The sequence below is a fragment of the Eschrichtius robustus genome, chromosome 12 (genome assembly GCF_028021215.1).
Source record: "Eschrichtius robustus isolate mEscRob2 chromosome 12, mEscRob2.pri, whole genome shotgun sequence".
Taxonomy (NCBI): Eukaryota; Metazoa; Chordata; class Mammalia; order Artiodactyla; family Eschrichtiidae; genus Eschrichtius; species Eschrichtius robustus.
Window position 1 is genome coordinate 103,687,067 of NC_090835.1, and position 16,919 is coordinate 103,703,985.

Consider the following 16,919-nt stretch of genomic DNA (forward strand, 5'->3'; position numbering starts at 1 on the left):
AACTACTGAAGCCCGCGTGCCTAGAGCCTGTGCTCCACAACACGAGAAGCCACTGCAACGAGAAGCCTGTGCACTGCAACGAAGACCCAACACAGACAAATAAATAAATAAATAATTTTTTAAAAAACGGATGTAATAATGAGGATCAAAAGAGATGATATGCATGAAGCATTCAAAAAAGGCATCTGGCCCATGTTATGTACGCAGTAAACTGTGGCTCTTATTGTATATTTTAAAATTTGATGCTTAATATTTACATGCTGCAGCAAACACGTACATCTTAATCCAATAAAACTGTTAAGGTTACATCAAGTTCCTTATGTAATCTTTTATTAAAAAAAAAAACAGAATAGCCCACATCAAGTTCATTATTTCTTGACTGCTACATGATAATCATCCATTTATCAATATGAGTATGTTTATATAGCTGGATTTACATATGTGAGCATGTATATACATAAAAGTACTTATAAAGCTGTTTAATGTTACTGAAATTATATTATGATGACAACAGATAAGACAAAATTGTTATAACCGAAATACTGAGTTAGAAACTCTCTGCAGTCAGTAAAACAATGGCTTATTTTATAGAAATAGATAGACCTGAGTGATGTGACTCTCTGATTGGTCAAGTTGGTCCTGTTATTTCAGAAGAACTGGGGATAAGGGCTGATTTTCCCATGATTCCTTCAGTAGAGAACCCAAGGCACACAGAGAGTACATAATATGCCCGACTTAAACAGCTAGTGAGTGGAGCAAAGTTTGGAATCCAAGTCCTCTGAGTCTATAGCCCAAGTTCTTTCTATTGCACTCTATAGGATGACAGGAAAATTTATGTCCTGATCAGGCTGTAAGTCTAGAGTTGCACAGAGAAACAAACTTTCAGTTTTGGGGAAAAAAAAAAAATAGGAGGGAGATGAGATAAGTACATGTAGATATTAAGCATGCAATAGAGCTAGAATATACATAACGTACATATGTTCCATCCTATGCCATAGTGCCAATGCAATGCTAGACTGGTCAATGGAATCAAACAGGAAACCTAGAAGTATTTGCTATATGATAAAGGTGGCACTTCAAATCAGCAAGGGGAAAAGGATAGATGAGTCAACAGAACTGGAACAATTGAAAGGGAAAAAATTTCACACCAAATACCAACTTCACACTAACTTTACACCAAAGGCTAAAACCTATTCCAAATAGATTAAAGAATTGAATGTAAAATGTAAAAGGATAGAAGAATCAGAAGAAAAATATGTAAATATTTACCTGGTCTCTGGCTGGGCAGGGGGCGGGGGTGGGGGGGTGGGGGCAGGTTTGAAGGGTTTTTAGGCCAAAGGAAGAAACCATAAAGGAAAAGATGCACATTTCCATTTGCATAACAATTTTAGATTTAAATACATTAAAAAAAAATCTACAGGCTAAATTGAAAGGGAAATGACAAACTAGGAAAAAAGCATATTTACAGGCAGAGTTGGTAACGAGCCTCAGTATAACAAAAGCTACACTTTAGTAGGTGTATAAGATGTGTTAGCTTTGCACACAATATCTCATCATAATCTTATAAGGGAGATACAGTTAGTTCCACTTTTAAAATAGAGAAGTGGAGACAGTGAGTGGCTAAGACGTAACACAGCCCCGGTCTCAGAGCTAGTAAGCATCAGAACAGAGACATGAATGTAGACCTCTTTCTGAGTTTCATGCTTTTCCTCTTAATTTTTATGCTCTACCGACTCTTACAAGTCAATATAAAAAGAGCACCTCAACTGCAAAATGGACAAAGGATATGAAAAAGCAATTCACAAAAGCAAACATATAAATACGTAATAAACACAGTTTCAATGTCCAGCATCTGTAGTAATGAAAGAAATGCAAATCAAAGCTTGCAGTTAAGATTTTTTTCCCCTATCATATTGGCAAAAAATATTTTAATATTTCAACATCTAATTTGGGCAAAGCTGAGGAAAATAGATATACACTGTTGTGGCAATGATATTGTTTCAATTATCTTGAACAGAAATTTGAAAATTTACATCCTTGAAAATGTGTACTTCTTTCAGCCAGCCACTCCATTTCCAAAAAAAAAAAAAAAAAAAATTCTAGAAGCTTTTCTAAAGAGATATATACAAAGATATTTGTATAAAGATGGCTGTTATTAGATCACTTGCCATCATGAAAAACTGGAAACAAGCTAAATGTCTACTAATAGGGCTTTAGTACATAAATGGTAGAAGATTCATATGATAGAATAACAGGCTACCGTTAGCAATCATGAAGTGTAAGTTTACTTAAGGTTGGAAAATGTTCAAAATACAGTAAGTGAAAAAATTATAAAGAGGTATGTGTTATTTTTAATTTTTGTTTTTGTGGTTGTCCAAATTTTTCAAATTTTCCAGAATGAATAAATATTACTTTTACATCAGGAAAACAATTATTATTAAAACACCAAAAAACCTGAACCAGAAGAATACCTAGTTTAAGATTACAAAGTTTAAATATGATTTCTACTTAAAACTTGTATGTTCTAAGTTTTGGTATACATGGGAATTCAAAGTAAGAATCAAAGATAAAAAGGTTCATGTGGAACCCCAACCAGATATAAAAGCAAGGTACAGATTTCTATATATGAAGAAACTGGTGGTTAGGCCACTAAAGGGAAGATGCCCTCCCCGACCCCACCCCATCCCCAAGGAGGTTAACTGCTCTTCAGTATTCAAATCCATAAGAGGACTCATAAATACCTCATACAGAGACAGGTATTTTTACAGGAAATAATAACCTGTATGTTCAAGATAGGAGTGATCCTTAATTTCTATCTTTCCTCTTAGGTAATATTAATATTGTAATTTGTAAATAAAGTTGTTCAAATTGTATGAATCTTCCAAGATAACCAGTATATATATATTAAATATTTTCTTGGCCGCGCCATGCAACATGTGGGATCTTAGTTCCCCGACCAGGGATTGAAACTGTGCCCCTTGCATTGGAAGCGTGGAGCCTTAACCACTTGACACCATGGTGGTCCCCAAGATAACTGATTTTTAATTTAAAAACACTTAAACAGTAAGAACTGAAATATACTTCTCCAACATATAAAGAGTATCCATTTCAAACCACAGCCAACTAATATACTTCATAGGGAAATTATACTTCATAATGAGAAGCTAGAGGAACTTCTTTAAAAGTAAGAACAAAAATCTCCAGGACAGAAAAAAATTATTTAGTATTGTTCAGCAAGTTTTTCTGGCCAATGCAACAAGACATGAAACAGATAAAGAGATTTAAGTACTGGAAAGAAAAAGTTCACATTATCATTAATTATAGATATCATTGTGTAAATAGAAAACCCAAAGAAATAAATGGAAAACTATATTCAAGAGAAATCTAATCAAAGTAGCTATCATTTATTGAAATCCTATATGATCAACACTGCAGTGCTATATTCGCAAAGTCAGGCATCTAGTAAGTAGTAGAGCTGATCCAATGGATCAAGTCTGATCCATTCCAAACACTCCAACGACTGTGTTCTCTTCAATATGTTATTGCTTTGCTCTGTAAGTGAATAGCTATAACATATGCAAGTACACACACACTCACACACACACACACACACACTTCCTATATGAAAGCAATAACCATCAAAAAGTACAATTAAAAGAAAAAGTACAATTAAAAAAACCCCATTCACAAATCAACAAATTCAAAAAAGTCTGTGTGTAATCAATAAAAGCAAAAAAAAAAAAAAAAAAAAAAACCCACCTAGACATAACCTAGACATAGATATAACAAAAAGTAAAGAGAGATAAGCAAGATTTAGATAGGAAGGCTAAAATTTTATTTTTAAAATGTATATTCTAAATTAATTTATATGTTAACTGCAATTCTGATCAAAACCTCAACTGGATAAAACATTTTATACAAAGAAACATAACAAAACAGTTCCCATGTGAGCCTAAAAGAAACAAACAGATGAGAATAGTAAAGAAAATTTTGCTACACAACTACAGGAAGAAGGCATATTAGATATTTAAACAATTATCAGTCTATAATTAAAGCATGGGGACTGTGCAAGAAAAAACTAATTAACAGAACAGAGTAGATAAACTAGGAATAGATCTGTCTGATACACTTATTAAAAGTCAGTTTATGATACAGGAAGCACCAGTAATCATCAGAGAAGGACAGAATTATTCAGTAACTAATAATTGTTGGAATACTTGGTTAGCAATATGGGGGAAAATATCAAGGTAAATTCTTACCTCAAACCATACACCCAAATAAATTCCTTGTGGATTAACTAGTTAAATAGGGATGTAGTTTTAAAACTGAAAAATAAAATAAAAACAAAATTGGTCATACTCCCAGAGAGAAAAAAATGTATCATACCACTGGAGGAGGAAGAAGTTTTAAAACTCGAATGCAAATAAGGAATAGACAAATATAAAATTAGAAATAAAAGGGACATTAAAAAAAAAAAAGACCATAGATAACTTGACCACATAGAAATAGGAACCTCTCTATGTCAAATTAAAAAAGCAAAAAACAAACCAGGAAAAACATCATTTGCCTTTTACAAAAGAAACATAAATTAAGCCAAGTAGTTAAACATTTTTTTTTCTATTAAATTAGGGGGAAAGAAATGCCCAAAGTCCACCAGGATATAATGAAATGAGTAGATGTTTCACATGCTGAATTGCTAATGGCATCAGCAAACTGGGCAAAACCTTGTGGAAAGCTTTATTTACACACTTTATGTACATATTATTACAATCATTTTTTTTAAGTAAGTAAAAAAGACTGGAAAGAAATGTACCAAAATGATAAAGAAATAATGTTAGAGTGATGGGAATGGGTTATATTTTTTCCAATTTCCCAAATTTTATGTAATTGCCTTACTTTATTATTGTACTAATTTAATTAGACTTATTCTTACCCATGTGAACTTTATGTGTTATCTCCTCATATTACAGAATCTCAAAGCATTTTATGAAACCAGAAATCTGGGATCAGAGCCACAATTTTCAAAATCATCTAAAAAGCAATCATTCCACTGGAAACATAAACCTGCAATAAACAGGTCTTGCATTTTTTCCATTTACCCTGGAAAACTAATGCTTTTGTGGTAGGTGAGCGTCTTTTTCAAAAGCTGTGGGAGGAGCAGGATATCTCTGTAAAACTAAAAAATGTGTCAGTGGTGAGTTTGCCTTCCAGTGAAAGCACACCCCCCCAGCAAACTGATCAAAGTAAGTGCCTCTGCTCCTGCCCAAGTGCTTGGAAGAAAGATCTTCAAGGAATCCCAACCCACCCCAAGCTGCTACAACCTCCTTCCTCCAGGATGGAGCTAAGAGCGGCCCAGATCACGTGTCTCTTATCTGCAGTTGCCCAAAGAGCCGCAGGGCTTAGCTAGAGCAGACCAGAGCAAGGGCTCAGATCTAGACCCCAGGCAACGGGGAAGGGTAAGGGGCCTTCTCCTCGAGTCTGTTCCATCGCACAGAAACACAGCGGGGGGGGGGGGGGGAGGGGGGGCGTTCAGCTCTGCACGCCACCAAACACCAATACTAAAACCACCACTGTCCCAAACCACCCCACACCCATTAGGAGGCCTAGTACCAAAAAGCCAGAAAAACAACAACAGTCAGCAAGGGTGTGGAGAAAATGGAACCCTTGTGCACTGCTGGTGGGAATGCAAAATAGAAGAGCCTCTATGGAAAAACAGTATGGCAGTTCCTCAAAAAATTAAAAATAGAATTACCCCTATGATCCAGCAATTCCACTTCTGCATCTATACCCTAAAGAATTGAAAGCAGAATCTCAAACATATTTGGACACCCATTATTCACAATAGCCAACAAGTGGAAGCAACCCAAGTGTTCACAGATGATGAATGGATAAACAAAATGTGGTCTGTATGTACAATGTCATTCAGTCTTAAAAAGGAATGAAGTACTGACACAGGCTACAGCATAGGTGAACCTTGAAAACATTATGCTGAATGAAATAAGCCAGTCACAAAAGGACAAATACTGGATGACTCTACTTACATGATGTCCCTACAGAGACAAATCCATAGAGGCAGAAAGTAGAACAGGGGTTGCCAGGGAGGGGGAGGGGGGGTTGGTGTTTAATGGGTACAGAGTTTCTGTTTGGGAAGATGAAAAAGTTCTGGAGAGGATGGAGGTGATAGTTGCACAACAGTGTGAATGCACTTAATGCCGCTGAACTGTACACCCAAAAACAGCTAAAATGGTAAATTATATGTAACGTCTGTTTTACCACTATATCTATAAAGACGATCGCCACACAAATGCTAAAGGCACCAGTCACTTTCAGTGAATCTTTTATTCAAGGATGCAGATTGCTCCTGGGAACATCCCCCGGGACACAGCACACACCTGTGGCTGGGGAAATGGGACGTACACGAGCCAGACCCTGGACAGGTGACAGAGGGTGGGGTCACACTCGCTTCTCAGGCCTTGCAGGACTCGAATCAAAGCGGCACATGGGAAACCACAGGAAACCGAGTGCTGGCACCATAAAACTGCAGAGCAATTTCCTTATCACCATCTCCGCAACTCAGAATTTTTTACAAAAGGCGTTTACAAAGGGCAAAGTTCTCAACCCGCGGGGCTCCTGGGGTTGGGCTCCCTGGGTGCTGGCAGAGTCCGTCTGTGTCCCGCAGAGCAAGCCTTCCAGAGGGGCTCCCGGGTGGGGCTGCAGGGGATGCCACCACATCATAAATTAGAGGCTGAAACAAGGCTGGCCGAGACCTCTGGTCTGAGGACCCGCTTCAACTCTCCGAGTGCCAGGTTTGGGGATTATTTTGAGAACTTCATTTAGCCATAGTCAGACATGTCAATTTGTAACTTGCCTAATTTAAGTCACCTGTCCCCAAGCCGGGGTCCCATTCAGCTCCTCCTGCATTGTTCTCTGGACAAAGCTCCAAGCACACTTTTCTTTTTAAAACCTGGTCCAATGGCTCTGTCTTCAGTCTTCTAAAGACTCTTTGGCCACCTACTGGATTTTTTCAGCGTGAGGGCTGGGCAGAAAAAGAGCAACTCACTGCCCTTGTTCAAAGGAAAGCGAGAAGAGTCGCAGACTAGAAGCTAGTCAGACTTTACCGTTAAGTACCCAGGGGGATTTGCAAGAGAAAAGCTCAGACACAGCCCATACTACCCTCCTTTCAAGGAGAAAGCCAATTATTCCTCTTACCTAAAGAGTTGAGCAGGAGTGTGGTACCTAAAAGCTCCTATGACATCGTTATCCTGGGCACAAGGAGGGAAAAATCAAAAGTGACAAAAATTCAAGTCCCTTGGCTGATTTTGTTCTAAGTTACCAGGAGGAAAAAGGTTTAAATGGCTTGGTCAGTTTTTTCACATATAAAAAAAGGATTATCAGCTACTTTCACTTTCTCACAAACAGCATCTTGCCTTCTAAATGAGTCCTGTGTAAGGCATTTAGGGTAAACCAGAGTCGTTTGATTAATAGAGAAAGATGTTGAAAAAAAAAAACACCCCCCCTCCTTTTTTTAAACACAAGCATTCTGTCAGATGTGGCCCTTGAGATCAGAGAGCAAAGTTAGAAAAAAACCCAAGTGACGACTCATTCAGGAAGAGCACACTGAAAATGAAAGATTCATTGATGAGTTTCTAGCTCTCAGACAGAGTCGCAGAAGAGAAGCAGGTTCAAGGTAGAGGCTGAGGAAGGCTGGGCTGCGTGGGAAGCAGTGGGGTCACTGGGCTGTGCTGGGAACTGCTTAGTTGTTCCAGCAAACTTGGTCACGGGTATGTAGAACACGGTCCCCAAATGACGATTTCTCAAAGCTGCATGGGGGCTGGAGAGGTGCTGGTAGCTAGGGACCGCACCCCAGGTGCTAATCCTGGCAGGTAGTACTACCTCCGAGGAGGAGGCCTGGAGAGCTGGTTTCAAGTGCATTCGGTCCCCGTGGGGAGGATCTCAGGGCCTGGAAGGTCTGGTCTATGCATGTGCACAGATAACTCACAATCCTCATGCATGTGAGGAGACTGGGGTCAGAGGGTGACTGGCTGAAGGTCCAAAGCTACATGAAACCGGGACTGGCATTCAGGCCCCATCCCCCCACCGCCTCCCAGAGCTGAGTATTCTCACTTCTTGAAATCTGAAAGCCCTCCCGGGTGCTCACAGCAGCCAGAAGGCACTTGACAAGGCCACGTGGCCGTGCAGGCACCACCAGCAGCTGCTGCATCATCGGGAGGTAGGGCCCGGATGCAGATTGCCCAGCGGCCTGATGGCAGCCTGTCCGGTGGTAGAAGACATCGGGGAAAGAGGAGAAAGCACCTCAGCGGTCACAGGCGGGAGTGCAGACACATGCAGATACTCCCCAGCCCCAGTCTCCCCCTGCTTCCCCTCTGGCTCCAGCCTCTCAAAGTTCTCCTCGTGACTCAAGTTTCTGGAAGCATGGCTTGTCCTCGCCTCTGTTCTCTTCCCTTCCATTTCCCCAGCAGCTGAGGATACCCCCCCAGACAGGCTCCCCTTAGCTTTACTGCTTTAATGCTGATTGTAGTGAGCTTCAGAGCTACAAAAGCTTGCACTGGAAACAGGTCTGGATCATGAAGCTGGAAACAAACCAAAGTTAATGTGTCCCGAGAGCCTTGACTCCATCTTGAGCCACGTGGTTTGCCTACAGGATCGCATCTAACGTTTGCCACCACCCCGGAGGCAGACACCTGCCCCCATTTTGCAGAAGGGAGGGTTAGCAGGGCTTGAATCTCCCAAGGTCTCAGTGAGCCTGTCTCACCCCAAAGTCCCCACTTTATCACTGCTGGTCCCGAAATCACACCGGTGGGGTCCCTCTGACTGGCTTGGCTCTACTTGAAATAAGGATTCGGACTCTCTTTAAAGGGGCTGAAGTTAAAACAGACCAACAAATCGAAGTCGCTGTGTTCAGACAACTCTGAACTGCCCCGATTTGCTGAAGGCCACTCGCCCTGTCTGCGTGCCTTGCCTTGAGGATGGGAAGTAACAGGACTACGAAATGCCAGGTGTTGCCAGGGAGAAGCTGGCAAACCATCTTCCAAGATGCCAGCTGAAAACACCCTCAGCTGTAAACACCCAACTGGAATGGCTCTTCCTTCTTTCCCCAAAGGCAAACCAAGACATCGAGAAAGCTGGGGAAGGGCCCTGATTTCTTTCTCTTTCCTTCCTTCTTTCCTTTCTTTCTTTCTCCCCTTCCTTCCTTCCTTCCTTTCTTTTTCTTTTTTTAGATTTTTTATTTTTTGGCCGCACTGTGCAGCATGTGGGATCTTAGTTCCCCGATCAGGGATCGAACCCGCACCCGCGGCGCTGAAAGCGCGGAGTCTTTAACCACTGGACCTCCAGGGAAGTCCCATGGGCCCTGATTTAAACCACGGTGGAAAGAGTTACCAGCGGGTTGGAGGACCACTGTTCTGAGCACAGAGGTACTGTTTTCCTGCTGCACCACGAGTGCACCACAGCTCCACCAAGATAACAGGACAAAGGTTAAGGACAGCTGATAAGCTGGGCAAGAGGTGGAGGCCGAGACGGCTGAGGCTCTGCAACACTGGGAGAGGCAGGCCCGGGAAAGAGAGGAATGTGAGAAGTCCTTGCACAGTGAGAGGGCTTCGCCGGCCAGCTAACTAAAGCAAGTCATTTTTCAAGAGAAGAAACCACCCAGAGGAAACTGGTCAAAATGCATGTTTTGAATTCAGATAGATGATCAACGTTGTTTCCCACGCACAGCCTGCCGCGACCCGCTACCTCTGCAGGTTTCGTCGGCTGCATGGACAATGGGTGTTTCAAATTATAGCGCGACATGAGCGGAGTTAAAATGCAACTCAAAAATCTGGCCAGCAGAGGCCCTGATTCCATCCTGATTGAAGACTATTTGTGGGTGTGTATGCAAGTGTGCTCTCCATTTAGAAGAGACTTATTTCCAGTCCCTGAGGCATCTGAAAGATTCCAGAATCGTGCACAGGTTTTTAGACTGCTTTCCGGAGAGGCTGATACACCAAGCAGTCACTATGCTGGGCTCTGACCACAGGTCACAGGCCTTTCTGGCAGTTGATGGAGAAGGTTCTCTGGGAGGGTAGAAGGGGGAGGGGGTGGTACATCACATAGGTCAGAGGAAGCTCCTCTGGGACCAGAAATACCTACCATGGCGGCTGCCACGAAAACCCAAGTGGCCGAAACTGGCTTTGAATCCAAAGGTGCCCCCTAGATTCGGCCCAGCACACCTACCAGGGTCCAAATTAAACCATTTACAGGCCCAGAAAGGTCACCTCCAGGAGACACTTAAGCAATAATCTGTCCTGGCAAAGAAAGAAGTGATTTGAAATCTTAACTGGCTGTGCAGAAAGAGGGTACTAAGAAACAGGTCTTGCTGTGGTTACTGTATTGGTGTCTAGTACCCTCTGGGTGGGCTCGGCCAGTTAAACAGGTTCCACACTGTCTGAAACCCCTTCGTAGATAATGTCAGCCCGATGCACTTGGATGCTACCGCAGTGGAAGATTCCCAACCTGGATGTGAAGGTTTCCTCACCACTACTCTCCGCATCTGTGCGAGAACGTGGTACACGAGACGCACTGCAAGAGTATGGCAAGGCCAGGCCCTTCCTCCAGCGTGGATGTGGGGAGAGAGAAAGGGCAAATCTACTGTTTCCTTAAAAGAGAAAGACTACCTAAAGCAAAGGTGCTACAAAAATGCACAAACCCTGGTTCTATCTCTTATCAACTGACAACGTAGACAAACGATCTAACCTCTCTGAGTTTCAGTGTCTGCACTCATAAAGACACACGATGATACGTACCATATAAGACTGCGGTAAAGTTAAGTAACACACAAGCACGCAGCACAGGGCCTTGCCCACAGCGGTGATATTCCTTCCTTCAGAGGTTCACTTTCTACCAATTCCAGAGTGGCAGTATACACTGACCTCTGGTATGCTGCAAATCCTTAACGATCCTGATTTCTCGACACACTTTTATTAAAAATCAGTTCCATGAGGGTAGAGACCTTGTTTGTTTTATTAATTGCCATCATCCCAGTGCTAACTAAATTTCTGTGGTAGGAACACGCTGATAAAGCGGAGATGTCAACACTACTTGGAACAATTCTGTGTATTTACTTGCAGGTTTGTGTCCAGGCAGTGAGGTATACACCTCTTTGTGTACCATTATTAGTGCCTGGTATCAAAAGTCTATGGTAGGGACTTCCCTGGCCATCCAGCGGTTAAGACTCTGCGCTCCCAGTGCAGGAGGCACGGGCTTGATCCCTGGTTGGGAAACTGAGATCCCGCATGCTGCACGGCACGGTAAAAAAAAAAAAAAGTCTGTGGTAAAAATACTCCTAATACAGGGGTTCTCAAACTTTTTGGTCTTAAAATTATTGATTTTAAATTTTAACCAAAGAGCTTTTGTTTATGTAGGTTTACAGCTGTCAGTATTTTCCAGGTTAGAAATTAAAACCGAGCATAAATTTATTATCTAAAATAATGACAAATCCATCACATCAGTATAAATACCATATTTTTATGAAAAATAACTGTGTTCCAAAAAAAAATTTAATGAGAATACATAGCTTTACATTTTTGCAAATCTCTTTTAATGCCTGGATTTAGAAGGTGCTGGGGGTCTCTGCAGTCTGTTTTTTGGGTTTTTTAAATATTTATTTATTTATTTGGTTGCGCTGGGTCTTAGTCGCGGCAGGTGGGCTCCTTAGTTGCAGCATGCGAACTCTTAGTTGCGGCATGCATGTGGGATCTGGCTCCCTGACCAGGGATCGAACCCAGGCCCCCTGCATTGGGAGTGTGGAGTCTTAACCACTGCGCCACCAGGGAAGTCCCTCTGCGGTCTGTTGTGATATCACACATCACGTATCCTCTGGCTAAGTCCAGAGAGAAAAAGAGTGAAAAAAGTCAACCTTATTATTGTTATAAAAATAGTTTTGACCTCATGGACCCATGGAGAGGACATCAGGGATTCCTAAGGTTCCAAACTAGACTTTGAGACCCACTGTTTTACCAGTGATGGCAAGAAAACACCCTATTTGCTGCTACCATTAAGGGTGGTTTTATTTGACAAACATCTGAATTTCAAATTTCAAAACTAAACCCAATTTTTCATCATTTGCCTCTGTGTATATGCCTTCATTTGGCTGGAATCTGCCAGATACTCTGCTTAACATAATGACAAGGATATATATCTGAGTGTGTGTGTGTGTGTCTGTAAAATATAACTTCCCAAGGAGCGGTGCTGCAAACCCGACCTACCCCAAACTGACCTCTTTATCCTTCCCCCAGACCTGATCCTCAGTGGTGAGGAACTATAATTTTTTCATCGAAGCATATTTTTCCTCTCCCCAAAGTCAAGTCCTGCAGGCCCAGGCCTGTACTGGCTCTCAGACTGCAGCTCACACCGAGAAAGCCCCCTTCACTTCAGTTTCTCCTAGTCCCTTTTTCCCACGCACATCCTCAAAATCATGCTTCCTCCTCAGAGCCTTCTTTAGAAGAATAGTCGAAACTTCTTCTTGTCTCATCCAGCTTAAACCACACTGCTGCTTGGTAGGTTTAGAAACTTCACAAGTGGATTTCTCTGTTACGTGTAACCAGGCTGTATGATTTTTCATTGTATCATTGAAATAAATTGGAGAATAGAATTTCATCAGTTTATGGTCATTTATAAAACTGTTTCTATTAAATTAGGCGTTGGCTTTGTGCCACCTGTATACAGAGAGGCAGAGGCTAAGACACAGCATTACAAAGCAGATGATTTGATCAATTACAGGGCATCTCACCACTTTGCATCAAATTCTCTTTGTGAAGACCCACAGAAGGAAGGTCTTGGTGCCAAGGAAAAAATCGTGTTTCTCCTGCACAACTGGTTTGTTTTCATATCACAAGGGCCCTATGAGTCTTATTATTAATCATTTCCCCTATTTGCTTTGTGCTAAGCAGACCAAAGCCAGCTCTGAGGCCCACATCTAGCAAATGATCTGGATTTCGTGACACTATTTTGTGTATCAACCTCACCCTAGGCTTTAGCTTACATTTCTACTTTAGCCTTGATTCATTTCCTTGTTTATTCACTCATTCATTCATTCATTCATTTATATTTTCTTTTTGTTTTTAAATTATTTTTCCCCTCTCTTTTTAATTTTTCCCTCATTTATTTTAAATACTGTTGTACTGTGCATATTTCTATGATCCCTTTTTGGAATGAAGCGGGGTATATATGAATAAGTAAACTGGGTAAAACTTTAACCTACTTCAAACCGAGCTTCTCCAATGAGCCCTCGAAGAGATTGGGCCAAAATCAGTCACAGTCATTTGTTTTCTATGATCCATATTGTCAGCTACATTTCTGGATACATGTGAGTGGTTACTTAACATTACACACTTCCAACTACCACACACGTAACCCACCTTGAAGGTGTTAGTTTGCAGAGGCTCTCCTCGGATTAGAGGGTAGGAAGAACAACCCTGGGTAAGTTACCTATATTATCTTTACTCTCCACAAATACCTATGAAAAGCAATCGCCAGGTGAGAAAACTAAGATGCACAAAGGTCCCATAATTTGCCCAAGGTGACACAGATGGTAAATGGTGACACCAGATTATGAAACCAGGCCTGTGGTACTCAAAAGCTCTCGGGGGTGGGTTCATCCAGTGAAAATTCAGGGAGCTGTCCCTTTATACTATGCGTACTTTTCTGTGAGCACGTTACACTTCAACAAAATGTTAAAAAGAAAAGAAAAAGGCCATGGGCTCTTCTGTATCTCAGTGTGAAGTCAATGTGACAATGACAATGTGACAAAATTTGTATGGAGTAGAGCAGAAGACAAGGCAAGGAGTCACAGCATGGGCCCTGATGTTACTGCCTTAACTGGTCCACACTCGTGGGATTATTTTTAATGAATGAAACAGTAAACTTAATGAACAGATTCTTTCTTAGGTCTCCTCCACTCACATGCCCATTCTCCAAGGACACTGGGTCAGAGGGTACAACCCACATCTGTGTGTCTGAGGCCTCGATAATAAGGTCGGGGGCCTAGAAGATTAAAAAGTGATAAAGACGTTCACAACGATACGTACCTCTTCCTTTTATTATCTTTTTGTTAGGTTTTCTTCCTCTCCATTGAAAACCTGTATAAGCAAATGGAACATCCATAAGGAGATTTTCCACTTTGCTGGATGTGAAGCTCTCCAGCAGGCCTGGTAATAGTTCAGAAGAGTCTCTCTCATCATCCACCATTGTACATTTAGAAACATAAAATAATTTTATCACTAGCCTAAATAACACATAATAAGGAAGGTAAATCTGCCTTTAGAAAGAAAGCCCTATTGGGACTTCCCTGGTGGCGCAGTGGTTAAGAATCCGCCTGCCAACGTGGGTTTGACCCCTGGTCTGGGAAGATCCCACATGCTGTGGAGCAACTAAGCCCGCAAGCCACAACTACTGAGCCCGCGTGCCGCAACTACTGAAGCCCACACGCTCTAGGGCCCCGCGTGCTGCAACTACTGTGGCCACATGCTCAACTACTGAGCCCACGTGCCCCAAATACTGAGCCCGTGTCCTCAGAAAGCCCTACCATATGAAACATTTTGAAGTTGAAATTCTGAAATTCTTAGGGCTTATTCATGACATGATTCAGCTTGATGAGGGCAGTGCCGCCATAAAATCAGATCAAAGAGGTGGAAGGAAGGTACTGTGCTGGGTGCCGGTAACTGTGTTCTAGACTTGCCACTAACCAGTTACCTGGAACAAATCTCTTAATGTGCAGGTTTTTCCTTCCCTTTTCAGTAAGATGGAGAAATTGAGCTGGATGATTTCTAAGGTTTCTTCATGACCAAACACTCTACAATTCTGAAGTGGCTCAAAAATAATCGTATTGAATTCCCTCTCTCTCTCTCTCTTTTTTTAATTGGATAAAATTGCTTTACAATGTGGTGTTAGTTTCTGCTGTACAATGAAGTGAATCAGCTATATGTATACCCTCTTGGACCTCCCTCACACCTCCCCCATCCCACCCATCTAGGTCGTCACAGAGCACCGAGCTGAGCTCCCTGTGCTATACAGCAGGTTCCCACTAGCTATCTATTTTACACATGGTAGTGTATTTATGTCAAACCTAATCTCCCAATTCGTCCCACCCTCCCTTTCCCCCTGTGTCCACATGTCCGTTCTCTACGACTACATCTCTATTCCTGCCCTACAAATAGATTCACCTGCATATGGCACAATACCAGACACTGAACATCCTCTCATGAAAACTAAGGAGCCTGCTTAGAGCACAGAAGGCCACCCCGCCTCTGCACAGTGGTAAGCAAATGGTGTACTTATGGGCAAAGCTAGGATGTTCCTTCAAAAACCAGTTCTGGGGGACTTCCCTCGTGGCACAGTGGTTAAGAATCTGCTTGCCAATGCAGGGGACGTGGGTTCGATCCCTGGTCCGGGAAGATCCCACCTGCCACAGAGGAACTAAGGCCATGCGCCACAACTACTGAAGCCTGTGCGCCTAGAGCCCGTGCTCCGCAACAAGAGAAGCCACCACAATGAGAAGCCCGCACACCGCAACAAAGAGTAGCCCCCGCTCGCCTCAACTAGAGAAAGCCCGCGTACAGCAACGAAAACCCAACACAGCCATAAATAAATAAATTAATTAAAAAAACAAACAAACAAAAAAACCAGTTCTGCGCCTCGTCCAGTCCCTAGACATCTGTCAATCTTGTTATTGGCCATGAACCTGGCCATCGTCATATTAGCTCTGAAGGATTCTTACCTGGCGGGCCAGGCAGGGGCAACAGAACCAGGGGGCAAAGTGGGGAGGCCAAGTAAATGATGAATGACATCATAAGCCATTGAGAAGATCTCTTTAAACCTCAGAGTGATCTTAGTGACTAGACTGTCTGGGTCACTATCAGATGGACAGTAATTCTCCTCCAGAAAACAGAAAATCCTATTTGATTGCATAGTCAAAAGCAGAACATACAGTGGCTCAAAGCCGGGTTCTGGAGAGAGGCAGGCATTGTCTTCCTATCACAACCTGGACGCTGTATGACCACGGGCGAGCTTCTTTGTGTCTCTAAGTGTGTTCAGTCAAGGATCAACAGAAGCCAATGAACAGGGTTCTTGTGAGGGATAAATGAAAAATTACCCGTAAACACTCAGCACAGAGCCTGGCACAGGTTAACAATGGACAGAAGCCCCTCTATTCCACCCCACCATCCTCTCATCTATCCTCGGGCACCTGCTAAGAAGTTACGAGTTTGTCTGATACACTCTCATTTCCTGTATAAGCCTTCCTTTTGTGGAATCCCTACCTAAGCCACAGGGATTCTAAATGCTCCTAAGGACTTGCTAAAGGAATGAATAATTTATAAGGCACAGGACACAATACCAAGGCACAATTCAGATCCAAATAGACCCTTTAGGTCCATTTCTGCTAGTGTCCAGCTTATTTTGTAATTAACAAAGGGCAGGATTTTGCTTTGAGGATCCACAAAGAAAATGACAGTTCCGCATCAGATGTTTGACTCTGGGCAAGTTATTTAACCTCTCTGCGCCTCCGTTTCCTCTTCTGTAAAATGGGGCTAATAATAGTGGTCTACTCATAGGTTTAAACATAAAGGGCCGGACGCATGGCACCTAAGAGGTGTCAGCGATCCTATATTAAACCTCTCTGAAATTGTCCTTTAAATGGTAGGTGATCGATGAAAATCTGAGCCTACCACACCATCAGCATTGTTACTAGGTCCCGTGTGCCTGTCAGTACCACCAGGGAATCGTTTAAAATATGCAAATCCCTGCCTCCTCTTTTCCCCCACTTGTCTTCTTCCCTTGGTCTAGATCAGGCCCAGGAACCTGCATTTTCAATGAACCCCCTGAGTCCCAGCAGATAATCACTGAAGCGACAAACACTGCCTGGA

At 42.4% G+C, this 16,919-nt stretch overlaps 1 protein-coding gene across 1 annotated transcript in view; it reads left to right on the forward strand.

Moving 5' to 3' along the window:
• The window catches only part of LOC137774130 (collagen alpha-2(I) chain-like), a 43,474-nt gene that overhangs the window by 11,119 nt on the left and 15,436 nt on the right, over positions 1-16,919 (forward strand). The gene's annotated exons all lie outside the window — the stretch shown is intronic.